The sequence below is a fragment of the Morone saxatilis genome, unplaced genomic scaffold (assembly GCF_004916995.1).
Source record: "Morone saxatilis isolate NCDOM2014 unplaced genomic scaffold, NCSU_SB_2.0 Contig3, whole genome shotgun sequence".
NCBI lineage: Eukaryota > Metazoa > Chordata > Actinopteri > Moronidae > Morone > Morone saxatilis.
The window spans coordinates 3,323,250-3,341,598 of record NW_023339873.1 but is presented as its reverse complement, the minus strand read 5'-3'; positions in this window follow the sequence as shown (position 1 = coordinate 3,341,598).

Sequence of the window (18,349 nt, the reverse complement as noted above, 5' to 3'; positions counted from 1 at the left end):
CCACCATGCCTTTCTCTCCCTGCATGCATTGTGTCACTCCTTCTGCCTCACCCTCGAGATCCACCCCTCCTTTTCCTCACCCTCCCCGTTCCTCTTTTTCCTCAGGCAGGAGCGGCAGATGAAAGGGAGACCGAGAGAGCATGAAAGGCAGTCTTGGCAGTCAAGTTGACCTCCAGGCTTTTTCTCCTCTCCTGCGTTTTTTTAATCCGTAACCCTCCCACCTATTCACCTGTAAAGCCCTCCACCTCTCCTTCCTAATGCCCGTCTGCTCCTCCAACAACCCCCAAAACCTCCCCTCTACGTCTGTGGGTGGGATTGAGAAGTTCGAAGGAGAGTGATTAAGACACCAACATCCCATTATTCCCCATTTTCGCACCAGAGGGAGAGCCTTAAAATCTGTAGCTAATGGGCAGATTTGACTTTTAAAGCACAATTTTGTTAATCGCAGAGGGAACGTTAAAGTGTGGCTATTCTGGTCTTATTTTAGCACTTATCCTTTTGCTGATTAGGAAAGAGGATCAGGATATGAAGGGGGGGAATGGGGATTAGTGTTTATAAGAGCTTGAATGAACCTTGCTGATCTGAGGCAGTCGCCTTTGGACACACCTCAAAAGGCAGTGTGCAGTGTAAGCATGAACTCATTGTATGCAGGTGTGAATGTTATCAAAAGGTGAAGGATGGAAAACTGAGTTATGGATATGAAATGGGGCCAGCCAGAGTCTAACAATGAGATCTGTTTCACAATATTGCCATTCATACAGAGAGCGCTTTCAGTGGATGCTGCCAACAGCACAAAGGCCTGTGTAAGTTTGCACCTGCAGTAGCAATATTTATATTAATTCATCTGACCAGATAGATCAGGACTCCTTTTTCAAGTATAATGAAAACATAATTTACAAAATAGACTCCACACCATATAAATATCCACTTCTTTCCTCATGTTCAGTCTTCAATAGTCTCCATGATTTAAAGAAAAAAAAAAGTATTTCATAATTTTAATCTTTTAGAATAAAAAGGTAGATTACAGAACTCAAACAATTTTGAGATCAATCAAAATCAATATTTTTTTATTGGAAATGTGAATTGGAACTATATGAGAACATGGTTTTGGTACAACTACCTACAAATACATTTTTATAGTACATTTCAAATGAGAAATGTATTTGTATCCAAGTCTGTTGTCCTGTATTATGTTGTATTTTTTTATTATTATTTGTGGGTGTTTTATTTGTGTTTTTTTGCTTCTGTTTGCATGACAACATGTAGTATAAAAGCAGTCAATTGTAGTGAATGATGGACTCTACTGTTATGCTTTAATTTTTGCATCTTTGAGCTCATTGTTTTGATTTTACAGCCCGCATCTTTACAGTTTTGGTCCACTCTCGTAATTTCTAGACAAAAAGGGCTCTGATAAACCTCCTGCCCACCCCCCAAAACAGCAAGACAGACAAAGTAAGCAACCAGCTGGTGACCTTAGGAGAATTTAGCAGATATTTTACCTCACAAGTTGGTGAAGAACAAAACTGAGCTAAAGAAAGGAGCGTGAATATCAAACTTATATTCTCCATGTGGTCCAAGTTAAAATGAATGCTAATGTTGCTTATGGTCTACTCGTGTGAATAGGCAACTGTTTACTACAACAGCTTAAAAAAAAAAAAAAAAGGTTGATGTCAGTGCTTGTTGTGCTGCAGGTTTAAGAAGTGAAAGGTGCTAGGTTTAATCATCATAAATCATTTGAATAAATAAATAAACAAACAACAAACAGTGAAAGTCCTTGTAGTCCTTGACTTTGAGAAACAAAGACATCCCTTCTCAAGCACAGCAGATGCCTTTACAACTGGTGAGCACCAAAGGAAGTTTAAGGGGAGGAAAAAAAAAAGCAAAACAACTGGATGAACTCAACATCCCATCACTACAAAGCACCTGTCAGGCCTTCCGGTTGCTAGGCAACAGCTCCCCTCGCCTCTCTCTTCCTGTCCTCCACTTTGCTTTATTCTTATAGTCTTGTTCCCCCCACCCCCCCACCTCTCCCTCTCCTCTTGCACAAACCCTGAAAAACTAACCTGGCGTTCTGCTTAGCAAAGAGGTTTTTATTACCTCAGGGATGGGTATCGTTTTACCACACTGAGACAGAGAGCTGTGTTAACTGCTGTGGTGTGGACAGGTTTAGCGCTGGGGCTAACTAGGTTTGGGACCAAAACGTTTCTCTCTCACTCTCTCGCTTCTTTCCCTTTTTCCTTCCTTTCATAGAGATGAACAACAAGGCGCTAACAGCCATAAGAAATCAGGCATGGAATTATTCAAAAAGCAATTCAGTCCAAACAGTGGGGAAGATATGGAGCGGGCCTTTCACTGGAGTAGGCAACTACTGAAAAACACCCACCACCCCCTCTTCATTTCACCCTGTGAGTGATTAAATGTTGGAGCAACAAGCTTGAACACTCAGGCGGTGACTTTACAGCACATAATTCATCCCATTAACAAGCTATCATAATTCTGTATAGAAGATACAGTATGTTTTAACCAAACTTAAGTAATATTTTCACTGTTTTTAATCTGGACTTTAAGCCAAAATATGGTTTTTAAGTGATAAAGACCTTATTTTAATAACCAAACTAATGTAGTAGAATCATTTAAACACAAGCTCATCTACCACTTTGTGTTTATTAATGACTATTTGAGTCTCCGAAGTGCTGATTTCTGTGGTTTCTCGTGCTGCTTGTCTTGAACATTACACATCAAAAGAAGGCCAGGCAACACTTTATCATTATTTTCAGAGCGTCAAGTGTAAAAAGGTTTTATCGACATATGTTGCACTTGAGCAAGTCTGGCCATCGTATTATTATCCTGTGTTGTAAGCTACAGATACAAAGCACTTCAACAGTCAGGTTGAACAGGCTGGCAGTCAGATAACAGGCACCGCAACCAGAGATGGCCAAGGCAGTCTTTCATGGTTTAGTGGAAAGAGCTGCCTTTATGCACTCAGCCTGATGGGCCAACAAGGAACAGCTGAGCAGGCAGCCGGTCAAAGTGATGATCAGCTGATAATGAGAGGCAGGTGTGCAGGAGCAGGAACCCCCGGCAAAGGCTACTACATTTGCAATCTTTGTTTGTGCAAAAACAAACCTCAAATTTGTATTGAACAGCTCATTTTATTTGAGTAAAACACGTGTTATACATAAGCTAAGTTTAAACCGCTGGTGCAACCTCCTGGTTAAAGTAAAAGTGAAACCTCATTAGCAGTAACACTGGCTACTGTAATTCGCTAACAGTGGCTAATGTTACCAGATATGTTTTGGCAGAATTGTAATCAATGTTTCAAATCAAGGAGGTGTGACAAATATTGAAAAAGTTGAGTCTTGTTCTTCGAGTCAGTTTGAATTTCCTTAAACTACATCACTGTATGTTGATAAAACATTGAATTCAGCTTGCTTTAAATTTCCCATAAAACCCACTGACTGCTGCAAATGAGTTGCATATGACCATCTTTTTTAGGAGAGAGGGTAGTCAGAGACGTGGCGCATGATTTAGCATTTAATAAAAATTGTAGTTTCGTCCATTTTGGACTCGATCGCCCCGTCAGAAGTCAACACTGTTAGACACTAGTTTTAAGTGTTTAACGGCACTAATTCACGTGCCGAGGGTTTCTGCTGTAGCTGAGTCCTCTCGTCCTCAGGACTCCAATCAGATGAAGCAAATTTTCTTCTCATTGAGACATGCCCACGTCTACTACCGGTTCTCATCTTTATATAAAACAAACCCAGGGTTGTCTTTTATTTGCACATTTCCTACAAAGCACACCATTAAGTACAAAACAAAAAACACCACCACGCAGAATACAGTTAGTGCCGCGGTTAGAAGCTTCCAGCTGCTTTCAAATCAACATCACACACAGTCTTGCAGCTTGTATCTTATATTTGTAAGTGCGTTTGATACTGATGACTGTATTTTTCAGAGAGCCTGAAAACTGCAGATAGACTCAAATTGCCATTTCTGTTTCTGGGAATGTAACCTCATCCCTGCTGGTTTTGTGGCAAGGCTCCCCCAGAAATGTTTTTGTCTGACTTGACTGATAGACGAATGTAGTCTATAGCCTAGTAACTTTCTTTCAACTGCCAGCTTTTGTAATCCTTACCACATGAGTTGAAACGAGTTTGAGTGTTTGTATAGCCAAGTTTGTATATATTTGACAATCCAGAAATTTGAAATATGTTATTTTCATCCCAGACATGAATTTCAAATAAAAAGCAAATTGCCAAGGGAAACACATTTTGTAGGACAAACAAATTATAGCATGATGCAACAGAGAAAAACAACTACTCGACATTTAGTGTTCATTCTTCTGTTACAACAACTGCTGATAAACAAAACCATGAGAACAAACTCTTGTTTGTTTGTACATTTTGCACATTAGTACCCAAGGATTTTATCAGTTAAGCGAGCAAGTCAGAGTTTCCAGATGCCGAGATAATGGAGACCTGGTTGTCTCTGGTCAGATGAAAGGTCAAGCAGGTGGTGGATGTTTGTTGATACGGGAGCGAGGATGTCAGGAAGAATGTTCCAGATGTGATAATTGTTCACATTCAAAAAGAAAAAAGAAGGAAAATGGGAAGGAAAAGAAGCAGAAAAGCGAGCAAATAAGCAAAGGAAGTGATGAGAGAGGGGAGGGGAAGAAGGAGAAACCTTTGGGTACTCAGTGGGGGTCAAGAGAGTATATTACACTTGGCAGAGACAAGTGTGTGTGTGTTCTACATTGTTACAGGGCTGCACTGAATTCCCAAACCCTCCAACCTCTCTTCATCTCATTTATTCTCATTGCTTCCTTTTTTTCCTCTCATCTTCTTTCCTTCTGGCTGCTTTCATCTCCTACTTGTCCATCTTTACCTCTTTTTTTCCCCTTCCCAATCCCCACTTCTGTCATTTCAACCTTTCTTGTCCTCTATATACGTTTCTTACTCGTTTTCTCATTTTCAGCAGAGCAGTGTGATTCTACTTAGTGGGCCCACCACTTTGGTCCATATTGAAAAATCTCAACAACTATTGAATGGATAGCCATACCACTTTGTTCAGACAAGGTGCTCAGAGGATGAATCAAAATGACTTTGGCACATGTCCGGCTTCTCCTCAAGTCAGAGATCCAGCAGCGAAGTATTTCAATATCGATGAGACGGATTGGTACAAAATTCTGTACAGATATTCATGTTTTGCAGACGGGGTATCTTAGTGACTTTGGTGATCCTCTGACTGTACCCTCAGGCAACTGGGATAATGTTGGTGATCCTTTAACTTTCCTCTAGCACCATCATCAGGTCATCAATGTACTTTGTCCAATACTTTGGTTTATGGATTATTAGATATGTGCAAATATTTTAATGACATTCCCATCAGCCTGCCAACATGCTAAACTAATTAAGTGAGCTGTTAGCATTGCTATTGTGGGCATGTTAGCATGTAGCTCAAAGCACTGCTGTGCCGAAGTGCTGTTTCTTAGAGCTGCTAACATGGCTGTGGACTGTTTCTTCCTTTTTCTATTAGTTTTCTCCACATTCACCTCCTCCTCTCCTCAGTCTATTTATTTCCCTTCTTTTGCCTCCATATCTCACCACTTTTTAGTCTCTTCACGTCTCGAACGAGCAATTTGCTCCCTGTCTTGTCGTCTTTATCTTGACTGGTTCTCCTCTTCTATACTCATCTCCTCTCCTCTCCTTGTCCTCCTCATCCTTTTTGCCTTCGATCTGAACTCTTCTTCTCCTCTAGCTCCCTTTGTTTGTTTTGACATCTCTTTCCTCCCCCCCTCTCTTTCCGTCCTCTCTTCCTTTTCTCGCAATCCACTTCTTCTTCTCTAGTTATTTCTCCGTGCACTGCTGCCTCCAGGAAGTGCCTTGTCAATGGGAACTATTGAGCGTGCCCGGCCCCGGCCCAGTTGGACCTCTGTGGCCCGTCAACAGTTGTCTTGGAGAGGGACAGCAGCCGCCAGAGCTGGCGGTCCTCCCGCCGTGCTCCTTTGACCCGGCCTGGTCCGAAGCTGCCGGGCTGCCCGCTTCCAGCCCAAACAAGCCGGTCCAGAGCCAGCGGTGGTGCTGCTGGTGGAGGATGTGTGTGTGTGTGTGTGTGTGTGGGCTGCTTAGTTGGCTGGCTGAGCTCAGTGTCACAGCACAATACACCCTCTGGCTGGGATGGACTGACGAGTGGAAGCGACAACATTTCTGTGATTCTTGTGTTTGGCTTCATTTTAACATGATGTGGGAAAAATATTAAAATTTTCTTTGTCTTTAACACAATTATGTTTTGATATAATGTGCAGTAAAATGACTGACTGTACAAACAGTCTCAGTATGCAAAAAGAGAAAAATGACAAAAGAGAAATATACACAGTATAGAAAAGGATGTCAAATATAAAACACCCTGTCTCATGTAGTGTATAAAAACAGCTACGTGTCATATAGTGTTCACTAAATATAGCTGCACACTTGAATTAAAGCTGAAAGTCTGCACTTTAATCTCAGGCCTCTTTGTTTCAGTGTGTTGGAGTACAAAAAGAAAAGTAAGCAAACATATCACTGTCACTACTTTCTGACTACACTGTACTATAATTACACATTGAATGTATGTATGTTCTTTCTTACTTTAGACCTCAGTGACCCTGAATTGGATAAACAGATAGAGGGATGCATGGATCTACTATATAATTATACTAATCAGTTGCAGCCTCTGTTTCTGAGAGAGACAACGAAGGTCAGAAATATGAGATTTATGGGATTTTATTTTGCTCTTCGTCTATCTCTGTGTGCAGTTACACCAAACGAGACTCAGAGCCACAGTTGGGCCTGTGGTCTAAAGAAGAGCGAGGGAGAGTTCTATGATTTTATATGGCGCGTCTTTGGCATGATGTAGGAAAACACACTGAAACTGTACGTGATACTATAATTACACAATGTACATATACTACAGTGTGTAATTATACTGTGAACCACAGCCTGTGGTTTCTTTCAACAAGAAAGACTGTTGTCGAGAAAAAAAAAATGGGGAAAGTATGAGACCTCTGTGCCTTTTCTTTGCTCTTCTATGCAGCTGTGAACCGAAGAGAGAACTTTACAACCAATGTGAACAAGTCGGTTAAAACTTTTTTCATATTGCTTCCTCGTTAGACTCGGCTTGCTCAAGGATACATAGACCTTACTGGTGACAATGTAGAAGTTACCAGCCTCCCACCAATTTCTAAACTGGAATACAGTTGATTACTGATCAGCCTCCCTGCCTCTGTGCAGCTGTAGGCGTGCATGTATTACTGTAATGTATATAGGGTACATGTGGGTCAGGCAATAAACCACAGCCTTTGTTGTTAAGGCACAAACAAAGCAGCAGGATTTTTCGGTATTTTGCTATGCTTTAAATACATAAAAAAACACACTGTAAATGAATGCATGGATGTGAGCTTATAATAACTATGTATATATCTACTGTATGATTATATACACCACAGTTGTGCAGCCTGTGTTGTTTAAAGAAAAAGAAGTATGACATTTATATGCTTTCTTTTTTGCTCTTCTCATGCTCATGTTTTAGGAAAACACAGTACAGTGCGTGTAACATTATACAGTATTTACACAATATGTAGGTCACACAATAAACCGCAGTGGCTCCCTTTGTTACGGAGTGTTGTTTTAAAGAAAGAAGCAAAGATTTGGGTGCTTTTATTTTGCAGTGATTTGCAAGATGTTGGCAAAACAAGAATGACAGGAAATGTGACAAAACGTCCCAAAAATATAAATGTACATATGAGAGCATGTAATAATATGTTTACACCAGCTGCAGTGTCTGATATTGAATGGAAAACCAAACACAAGGAAATCCATTCTTTGGTTTTGTTTGCTTTGTCGTATTGAAAGGACAAGAATGAGAGCCCTCTAATACTTAATGCACTGTAATCGCTATAAAACACAGGGATATAACACCAGGCTGTGACACCTGCAGCCTCTGACTGATGTTTCAATATGTAAAGAAGAAAGATGAGTTCATTTTACTCTGCTTAGACACAGTATAATGTACGAAAACAAGAAGAATGGAAACTATATGAAACTCTCTAATCACAATAACACCGCAGGTCTCTTAGTAAATAAAACAACCCAACCACTATGGACACGCTGACTCAAGTAATGTAGGAAAAAATATGGAAAGTATATGGAACCGGCCATAAATATACCACTGTATAATCACTATGTATAAACACATTACAACTCTTGAGTATGTGTTTCATCCGTTGTATGTATAAAACATACCATGAAGCTAAATTGCAGCCTCTGCAACTCAGAAATGAGACGGGCAGATTATGTGATTTTGTAAATATGTGATCTTTTGTAAACAATGGAGCAAACTGAGAATCACAGAAAGTACACCATATTGCCAAAGGTATATGGACACGCGTGTCTACATAGCTTTGCAGACTTTTCATAGATCAGACAACTCAGTTCCAATTAAAGTAAATCTTACTGCCAGAGCATGCAGTGATATTGAGTGTGCTTACAGCTATCTGGCAACAGTTCAAGGAAAAAGCTCCTTTTTTTCTCCTCTTTTCAACGTGACAATGCCACCGTGCACAGATCCACGTCCACGAGGAAATCGTTTTCCCATTTAGTCTGAAAGGTCTTGACCGGCCTGCACAGAGTCCTGACCTCAATCCCATCCAACACCTTTGGGATGAACTGGGGCACTAACTGTGAACCAGACCTTATCACCCAACATCAGTGTCGGACCTCTCTGATGCTTTTGTGGCTGAATAGAAACAAATCCCTGCAGCCAAGTTCCAAAACCTGGTGGTAAGACTGAAATCGTAAGAGCGGAGGTTACAGCAGCAGATTAATGCTGATCAGGAAATGAGATGCTGAACAATCGCACAGATGTAATGTTGTCCATATGCATTGTTGTGTGTCCACATACTTTGGGCCATGTAGTGGATATAGAATACCCCCAGAATATGCCATTGCATAACACACCATATTAGCTACTATAACCTCAATGGAAATGTCAGATACTCTGTCAGGTTTACTCTCGTTTGACATCAGGTGCGGACTTGCCATCGGGAAGTCTGGGAATTTTCCCAATGGGCCAAAAGAAAGAGACTGATGCCACCACAAAATGTGCCAAGATAACGGATTTATTTAAGCAGTCTGCAGGTGATGATGAAGACAGAGACAAAGAGGCAGAGGCATCAAAGAGGAGTGAGCTGGGAGCAGGTGCTTTGTCATGCTCAGTGTTGCCAACTTGGCAACTTTCTCGCTTTACGACTTTTCAAGCCCTCTTAGCGACTGTACTTTTAAAAAATCAGGGAAAAGGGAGAAATATATTCAAATATATTGTAATAATATTGTAATTCATTCCCATGGATGCTGCACGGCTCTTCTGCCAACAGTGCCAGGGTCTGCCCCTGTCCTTGTTTGCCGTGCTCACAGGCAGCAGTAGGTGTGGCGTGTGGCAGGTAGGTTTGAACAGAGATGCTTCTTCCTCACTTTTTTCAGGATTAAGACGTATTATTGTAAAACAAAGATATTTATTAGATGGTCATAAACTGTATCAATGCTGGAATTCCACTGACATTCAAAAACAGCTGAGGTATTTCAAACAAAGTCACATTCATTGATTACTTTTCAAGCTCTCGGTTTTACAAAAAACTCCCATCAGAAACGTACAAGCTTACATTTTCTTACACTGCTTGTCATCTGTGTCATGTATTATATCTGTATTTTATCTCTAGTCACATTTATGTAAGTAATTGTGAGTGATAATGGCAGCAACAATTTAAACAAACCTTCAGTCAGTACATTTAAGTAATTCAGAGGCATACAGTTACCTGGACAATGACACCTGTATATGTTTACACGTATCACTTGATTTTACTATATTGACTTATTTTCCTGTATATTTTGTATTTTAATAAATATTTAAAAATGGCACTGTTCCTTTTTTCATTTGCTGAAATAACGCTCAATATATGTTTCTATACGAAAAAAAGCACTCTACCATGATACACTATATTTTGCCATCATCCTAATTGAACTCCCCTAACGGTGCTAGCGGTGCTTTCCAACACTAACTCCATATTGATTGCAGAGACCAATGGAGACCTGAAGGGGCTTTGTAGTCCGGTTCTTGACAAAGAGCCTTGTGCCGTTTGGAGACAGATGGAAATGCAGCGTTGGAGTACAGAGCCGCTGGACTCACCTGTCACTGCACACTGAGGAGCGTTTAATCTCCCTCACAGCCCATCCATCACACACTGACAGCACAGGAGACAGCAGCTATGTTTACATGCACAGACTGTTCACTTCTTAACCTGGTTACTCGAGCGTTATCAATTTTTAGTCTCGGGGACAAGTAAAGGACCTTTTCAGTAAGTAATACTTGAAAACAATTCATTTCTAAAGCAGATAGATCCCTGGTTTAAATGATAAACTACACATCCAAACGCTGAGAAACAGCATTAGGGGTATCTGCACAGAAGCAGCCTGGTTTTGATCAATGCATATAAATGTCATAACTCTAAATAACCTTGCTGAGCTCATAATTTAATTAAGGGTCATAGGTAGATTTGGATGTCAATAAAACAGCATGGCAAGTGAGCAGTACCTATGATCAGTGCGGCCATGGGAATCCTCATTTATTTTCCCTGTAGGGTATTAGAGGAAGCCTCAGCCACTGAGGGAGCTGGGAGCCGAACCCTTTCATATATTTTATGGAGCAGACTCTGAGCAGACAGGAATATCCTATTAACTTTTTTTGACAAGAGGGAAACTCAATCCCACAGTATCAAAGGTTCATGTAAAGGTCTGGCAGCTTAACCTGAATAATACTTTAAGTATGACCAGTGGCAGGGTGGCTCTGTGCTTGTTTTTTTGTCCTGCTGTACAGGCCTACATATACTGTACTGTGTTGTACCAATGCTGGTAGTGCAATGTCATTGTGTTTCGTGTGGTTAAGGTGCTACTATAATACTCCTTAGGTGTTTTTGTTCTGGTTGGCCACTTTCTAAAAGCTTTAGTAGCAATTGTATTATAATACTGTTTGTAATTTTCCCTCGAATCCATCAATATTAGGTATTAATTATAAGCCTATTACATAAAGATTACATATTTTTCTCTCTAGTGCCCCCTGGGGATAACGCTGCTGTACTACAGGAACACACGCTATGTGAGAAGTTTCAAATGACTGCATTACCCAACCTGAGTTTATTTTAAAAATCACCTAATGATCATTTTGCACACTAGAGTTAAAAACAAGCTCCGTACTTTCGTAACCATTCAGGCAAAAAAAGAAAATTGACAAGAAACAGGCTAGTAGCAGCAGAACAGGAAACACTCAGAAACCAGAACTTCTGGGTTCCAAAAGGATGAAAACCTTGTTCAAGATCCCACTGACATTTATAATAACACAGGCTACAGGTGGTGAAATGCTAACCATCTTACAAAAAATGAAAGGTTGTTTGTGTAACCCAGGTTGATGATGTCTATCATGCAAGGACATTGAATTAAATCTGTGGTATGAATGTTATGGCTTTGACCTTTGAACTCTTTTTCAATATTGTGATGCGTGGGAATCTTACTGTTCGGCAGTGGTGGAAGAACTACTCTTTTACTTATTCCACAGTGTACAACATCTAGTAAGTACGCAAAAAGTACAAAAGTATTAGCATAAAATTTTAACTTAAAGGTAAATGTGCTTATTATACAGAATGGATTAATACTGTACACATTATATCACTGGATTCTAATTATTGATGCATTAATATATTCATCACTTTTCAGCTAGTGGTGAAAGGTGAAGCTAATTTCAATTGCTTAATATACTGCTCGGTAGCTAAACCATAATAACACCTCATAACACGTCGATTCATATTTTGTATTAATAATCTAAATCTGTAAAGTATCATAAAACGGAAATACCCAAGTTAAGTATAAATACCTCAAAATTGTACTGAAGTACAGTCCTTGAGAAAAGCTGTTCAGACTTTTATCTTGCTCTGGATAAAAGAAAAACCTGAGTCCCTTGAATATACATGTAAGACAGTAACCTGATCAGTCAAGGCTTTTGCTTCATCTTCGGAGTACTCCAGACTAAAGTTTTCTAAAGAAGAGATGCAAAGGACCGATTTGCAAACTTGCAAAAGCTGGACAAGTTGGCCGCACTGTTGAAAAATACATGAGCTGCGCTGTTATTTTTCAGCATAAATAAGTGTTTCATCATGCTTACAGGATACTGGCTGATGGCAGCAATGTGCTAACTACAGGGGGTGATGTTTTCATCCTCTTCTGTCATTGATCTGTTTGCAGGATGATTTCTGATTTGGCTGAACAGATGCCCTCAGTTGAATAATCAGTCAGGTTTAATTTGGCTGGCATGCATAAGGCTCACTATGGAAGCCCATTTCCAAAAGAAATAAGTAAACACGAAAGTTAAACATAATAAAAATGGAAATACTCAAATTCTGACTTAGACAAAACTTTAGGACAGGAAGTCAAGTGTGTTTTTTATCGCCGTACTTTTGTACATGGGCCGCACACCACTAGGTTAGGTAATTTTGACCCAATGAGTTAGTGTCGGTGTGTTAAATTTGCTATTACTAAAATGATGAGCTAATAAGTCAAAATGATTAGATAATAAATCAAAATTGATTATATGTAAGTCAGATTTGACATCAGTATTTTTATCATGCAGGACTTTTCATAATTTTTTAAAATTTTCCTGGTGAAAACCAAGCAGTAATCTCCGTGGCCAAGCAATAAGGCCCACGCTTAATGCTCCACCTATTAGCCCATTTTTGGATTGGCTGGGAGTCGGCAGTGTCAGGATTGCCATGGTGGCGACAGCCAGTGCCGACGCCACTTTGAGCTTCACAACGGCTCTTCAGAAACCTGTGGGTGACGTCAAAAACAATACGTCCATTTTTAATTATAGGTCTATGGTGAAAACAGGCTGTGCTGAGAGATCACACAGTTTAGAAATAGTTTATATAATGATCTGGAGACACGTGAGTGAGATAACACTCACTTTGAACCTCAATCTGTTGTTGTCGTTCACATATTCCATCAAAAAGGAAAAGATCTAAATGCCAAAACTGTGATGTCTATTTTCCAGTTTTCACCTTTCCTGTCAAAAATGTATCCCACATGACAACCAACAACGCCAAGGCCCGGCGATTTAACCTGATGACGTCATCGTGTGTCAGCCTCTGTAAGAACACTGTCGCCGTCTACGGCAGCCGTGAATTTCCTGTTCACACCTCCTATCCATCGTGGCGGGCCCGACCCTGTGTACACGGACTGCATGAGCTCTGTCTTGACGGTAGCAGCTAAGTTTCACAGGCCCACTTTAAATTCCACCTCGGTAGCATTGTGTTACCTCAGCGTCATCAGTCATGTTCATTTCTTTCTGACAAAAAAGGAGGAGGAAGAGTTTGTGTGTGTGTGTGTGTGTATCAGAACACTCTGCAAGGTCAAACAGAAATGTGAAAAGTGAGGGTGAGAAAAAGAGATGTATTGTCGATGGTGTATGTTGTTAAGTTTGTCATTGCTGCTATTTTCTAGGTCAGACTGGTGAAAGGGAGATTTGTACCCTCAGCGGGGCTACCTGCAACGGGCTTAAGGTTATAAAAAGAAAATAGAGGGGGCACGAGACAGAAAGCGAGTGAGAGAGTAAGAGAGAGAGCTGTCTTTCTTTGTTGTTTACCTTGAACTTGAGATGGAAGACAGTTTTCGCATGTGGAACCATTTTCCCCAGCCTTAATGACTCCTAATTTCATGGCAAATAAACCAAACAATGATGCCTTTGAGTCTCGCTCCATTTGTGAGGCATTGCTACAAGACAAAATCGCATTCTTTTCCAGTTAAAGAGCAGCTTAAATGTTCCCTTCTTATCAACAAATTGACCTGCGTGTGCACCCGGTTTGTTGTTGTGCTTTTGTTTTTCAGGTTTTGCAGTGTGTTTGAAGTCTAGTGCTTCATGTTGGGACATTGTCACACCAACACTTCTTTTAGCATGTGATTTATTTGATTATTGGCAAACTGGTCACTGCAGTGTATACAGGCTCAGCAGTTAAACCTAAAAGAAGTGCGGAAGTTGCTGCTTTGAGTCTTAGTCCTGATTATGTTGTTATGATATGATAAATGACAGATCTTTTACAATTTACAGAAATATTTCGGTATAGTGGGTATGTTGTATTTCAGAAGCATGGACTGATAATTATCTAAGGCGTCCACTGTCCAGGAGCTAAAATTAGCCCTCAATAATCTCCTGTTTATAGTTATTAGTTTGAAACATGTTCTTTAAGGAATATGCAGCATGTTGACACAGTGCCCTCTACAGGACAGGAAGACAAGGTAAGATAAGGCAGGGCCCACTCTTAACATTTCAGTGAACATTGTGCTTTAGTGGCGCACATTCCCAAATAAATTTGCAATTAATCAAATAACCACAAACCATTTGACACAGAATGAGTATAGGGCTCATTGGTCTATGATACTTGAGCCAATCACTTAATCCTCCCAACAAAACGTTGTAACAAAGACATCACATGCAACTTTTCCCACCTTCAGCTGAGTGGCCTTCCTGTGTACTTGCTGTAGATTTGTGCCGCAAAGGACAAAAAAAAAAAAATAATTTTGTGAGAATTTAATCAAAATATTTAGTATCAAACTGTGTATGTAAATGGTAAAAAAAGGTTTGTTTACATCTCTGATTATGTAATACTGACCTGCACATTTTGCCGTGATGGGGCTAAAACCTCTGGAAGTCTATTCCAGACTATTTTGTTTTGCAAACTTAAGTGTTACATGAACACGAATATAACAAACATTTTATGCCTTAATTAGCATCCAGGATGTGTCTACGTGAGATTGGTTTGTGTCGAAAGGAACCAGATTCTCATTATCCAGTAATTTCCCATGGAGCTACTGGGTGCAGCATCAAGAAGAAATAACAAAAAGAAAATAATAAAATATTTAATCTATAGTTCTAACAGCCCAGTTTTGTACTATTAATGTATTCATATAATTGTACATCAGATGGTATGTTTTCTCTCGCCTCCAGTGTCTTTGTTCTATCTCTGATAGCCAATCTTGCAGATATTAAACAACCATTTTAAATATCTAGTTAGTAACACTGTTACATTCATGATTATCCCACAGTCAGATGAATATTCATTGTATCTGTTGCTGGGTGCTGTGCTGCAATAATGTTGGATAATAAAAACATAAAGCCTCATTCTAAAGTTCAACTATTTGAAATCAGCCATTAAAATAGCAATCATGTTATTTAATGCATATGGAATTTTGTATGAATGTAAATGCTGAACACTATAGATAGAAGTATGTCAGAGTAAGCACACTGGATTTGTTTGCATGACCTTTCTCTCTGTAAATCACCAAAGACAGTTTCAGAAAACGACCAGAGGGAATTGTAAACACACCCTGCTCTCTCCTCTCCCTGGAATTGTCCTGCAAAACGCTATTGAGCACTCAGATACCATGACTTACACCAACATTTTTTCTTCATGATCGCACATCAGGGGTGAACATGTCAAAACAGCTCAGAGACGACTCTCAACAACCAGGGCCTTCCCGTCACCCTCTAATCCAGCAATTAGAGACAAGGCCAGAGAGATGGAACAGATGTTCCATAAATGGGAATGGCAGAGGGAGTCCTGGCCAGTGATGGTATTCCTAATCTCTCCAAGGAGGACGACCAAGGAGGGAAAGGGAGCAGCCACCCTGCTGCAGCACAGACTGAGGTCAAACTGTCGTCTTCTAATAATTCTCTGGGTGTGTTTCAAGCACCACTGGTTGCCAGGAAGGTGGGGTCTGCCACTTGAAGGGTCAAAGTGCTTCAAGTAAAGTGATCATTCCCTCACAATCACTGTGCTTGAAGCATGGTGACCCCCTCCCTTGACACTTTGGCTTACATACATTTATGTAACTTTCCAAAACCAAAAGTCTGAGAAGCACGGACACAAAATGGAGTGATTGGCCAGGAATGTGGAGGTGAGAGAGTAAGCAGGATTTTCAAGTCATTTTCTCTTCAAGTTCTCGAAGCTAGCTAACTATGTACCAACACCACGCAAACTCAAGGACAGAAGTCAGAAAGTGTGCGTAGTTATCCTCAATGATTATCATGTCTTGCCCTCGATACAGCGATAAATATACAGCTATAGTTCGTTTTGGGCCTAGTGTAAGTGTCACAGCTGGTGCGAGCGGGGCAACATGGGTAGGACCCAAATGCAGACAATTAGGCAGACTGGTACAGTTCAGGGATTTATTGACCAAAATGGGAGAACAAAAGTTTATGAAATAGTGACACAGGCAAGGTTCAAAACCAGAAAGGCAGTCCAAACAACCAAACAAATCCAGAGGGGCAGGCAGGAAGTCCAAAAAAATCAGACTGAGGTTCAAAGCGGGCAAGTAACAAGTTTAAGGTATGAGGATGGAGGGATCAGGTAATGACAATGAAGAGAGTTTGAGAGGTGGGAATGTGATAGATTGTACACGACTGAGACCAGAAATGTTTAACTTTGACATTTTTATTAGTATTCTTTTTCACAATTACCTGACTCAGTCCACTCCAACTTACATAATAATAAATCATGGCAATATTAACCTTGTGTTAACAATTACTTAAGCATTATTTCACATAATTGTTTAATCAAATGACCCAATGCAATGTGAACAGGTTGCTTTTAGTGCAAAGCCCACTGAACATTAGCTCTCCTCAGCTCTAACTTTTAGCATCTTTTAGCTCATTGTTTTGGTTCTCCACTCTCTCCAGTTTTCTAATGAAAATGTATGTTTTATTTTTTGCTTGTTTTTTTCTGGGGCCTTTTTAGCTCATAATAGGCAGGAAAGGGTGCGAGAGTCTTTCTGCCTTTAAATGATAGATTTCAATAAGTCAACCACAATTACAGCAACATATTTGTAATCCTTGCTTTAAAACACTGAATTCCTGTGATTATTTTAAAAAATGGAACTGCCAAAATGTATCAATATAAACCAGTAAATGTCATACTGGCCTATTGAGTCTGTCCACCTGTTTACCCAAGAATAGTATTGTTGGGTCCAGATTTAAAACAGTAAAGAGCTTGTCTGTACAACACTGTTGCAGATGGTGTGAAACTGATTTGTACAGTCGGGGTTAGGTCCAAACGTTTCATGTTTTGAAGTTGCGTCCAGCAGTTTGACAGTGTGCTGCGTTTGGCTGCAGAGTCAAAGAGTTTTTTGTGCTACTTCTGGTGTCCAGAAATACAAACGATGTTGAAATCAGTTACAGTAGTAAACTGCTGTGAAGACAAAGCAAGAAAGGAAGAGTATCATGCTATTTGTTTGAGTATTTATGTCCTTGTTATTGTGTAAAACACACTTAAATCTACCTGTTAAAACCACTTCAAAGTTTTGACAAACACTATTTGCCCCATGCCTGCAAGCTCATTGTTTGAGTTTATCCCCCCAACAACCATAAACTTCAAATTATTATTAACTTGGGTTTTATATTCCCACACAGATCCATCCAGAGTTTATGGCAAACAAAGTGTGAACTTAGTGATGATAGCTCAAAAATGTAAAATTAAAAGAAAAATGGGATAAAAACACAGCTTTTTAATCTCTACTCTAGAGTAAATCAAAGCATTTTACTGTATATTCTGTTTTTCACACAGATGTTTGCAATAGAGGTTTTAATCTAGATTTTCTTCCATTTTTTGTATGCGCAAAATAAATACCGAAAAAGATTTTCTTTTTAATAAAACCAAATTGACCAAACAGTCTGGGCGGGGCTGTAATGTCTCCATAAATGGAGTTCCTGTTGATGCAGTTTGAGGTTCTATAGGTGGCACTCTTTCCTTTGTTTTTCTTGTCATATTGACTTCAGAAATGATGTTCAGCTTTAGAGTGAGTTAATTTGACTAGACTGAACTTAATTTATCACACAGAATTTTACTCGTTTTCTCACAGTTTTTCTGCTTTGTTTGTGAATAATAATAAAAAAAAGTCAGAAAAATACTGGAAACCAATTGTTGCTTCTCTGATCGACACCCGAGAAGAACCCCGCTGTCAGAGGGGCATCCACAGACTAAGCAGCAAACAAACCCATGTTGGTCCCTAAACTATCATCAGGTCTATTCCTGCTGCTCAGTGGGACCGAAGTTCTCCAAGGAGCGCTGAAAACCGGATTGTTTTACACACACCTGTTTCTGAACGTCACTCGGCTACACGCCTGTCTCAGAGGGAGCGCAGTTAATCGCTGATTTGGCACACTTACAGTGACAACATACCAAGGTCCAGTTTCAGGAACTTAAAACACACACACACACACA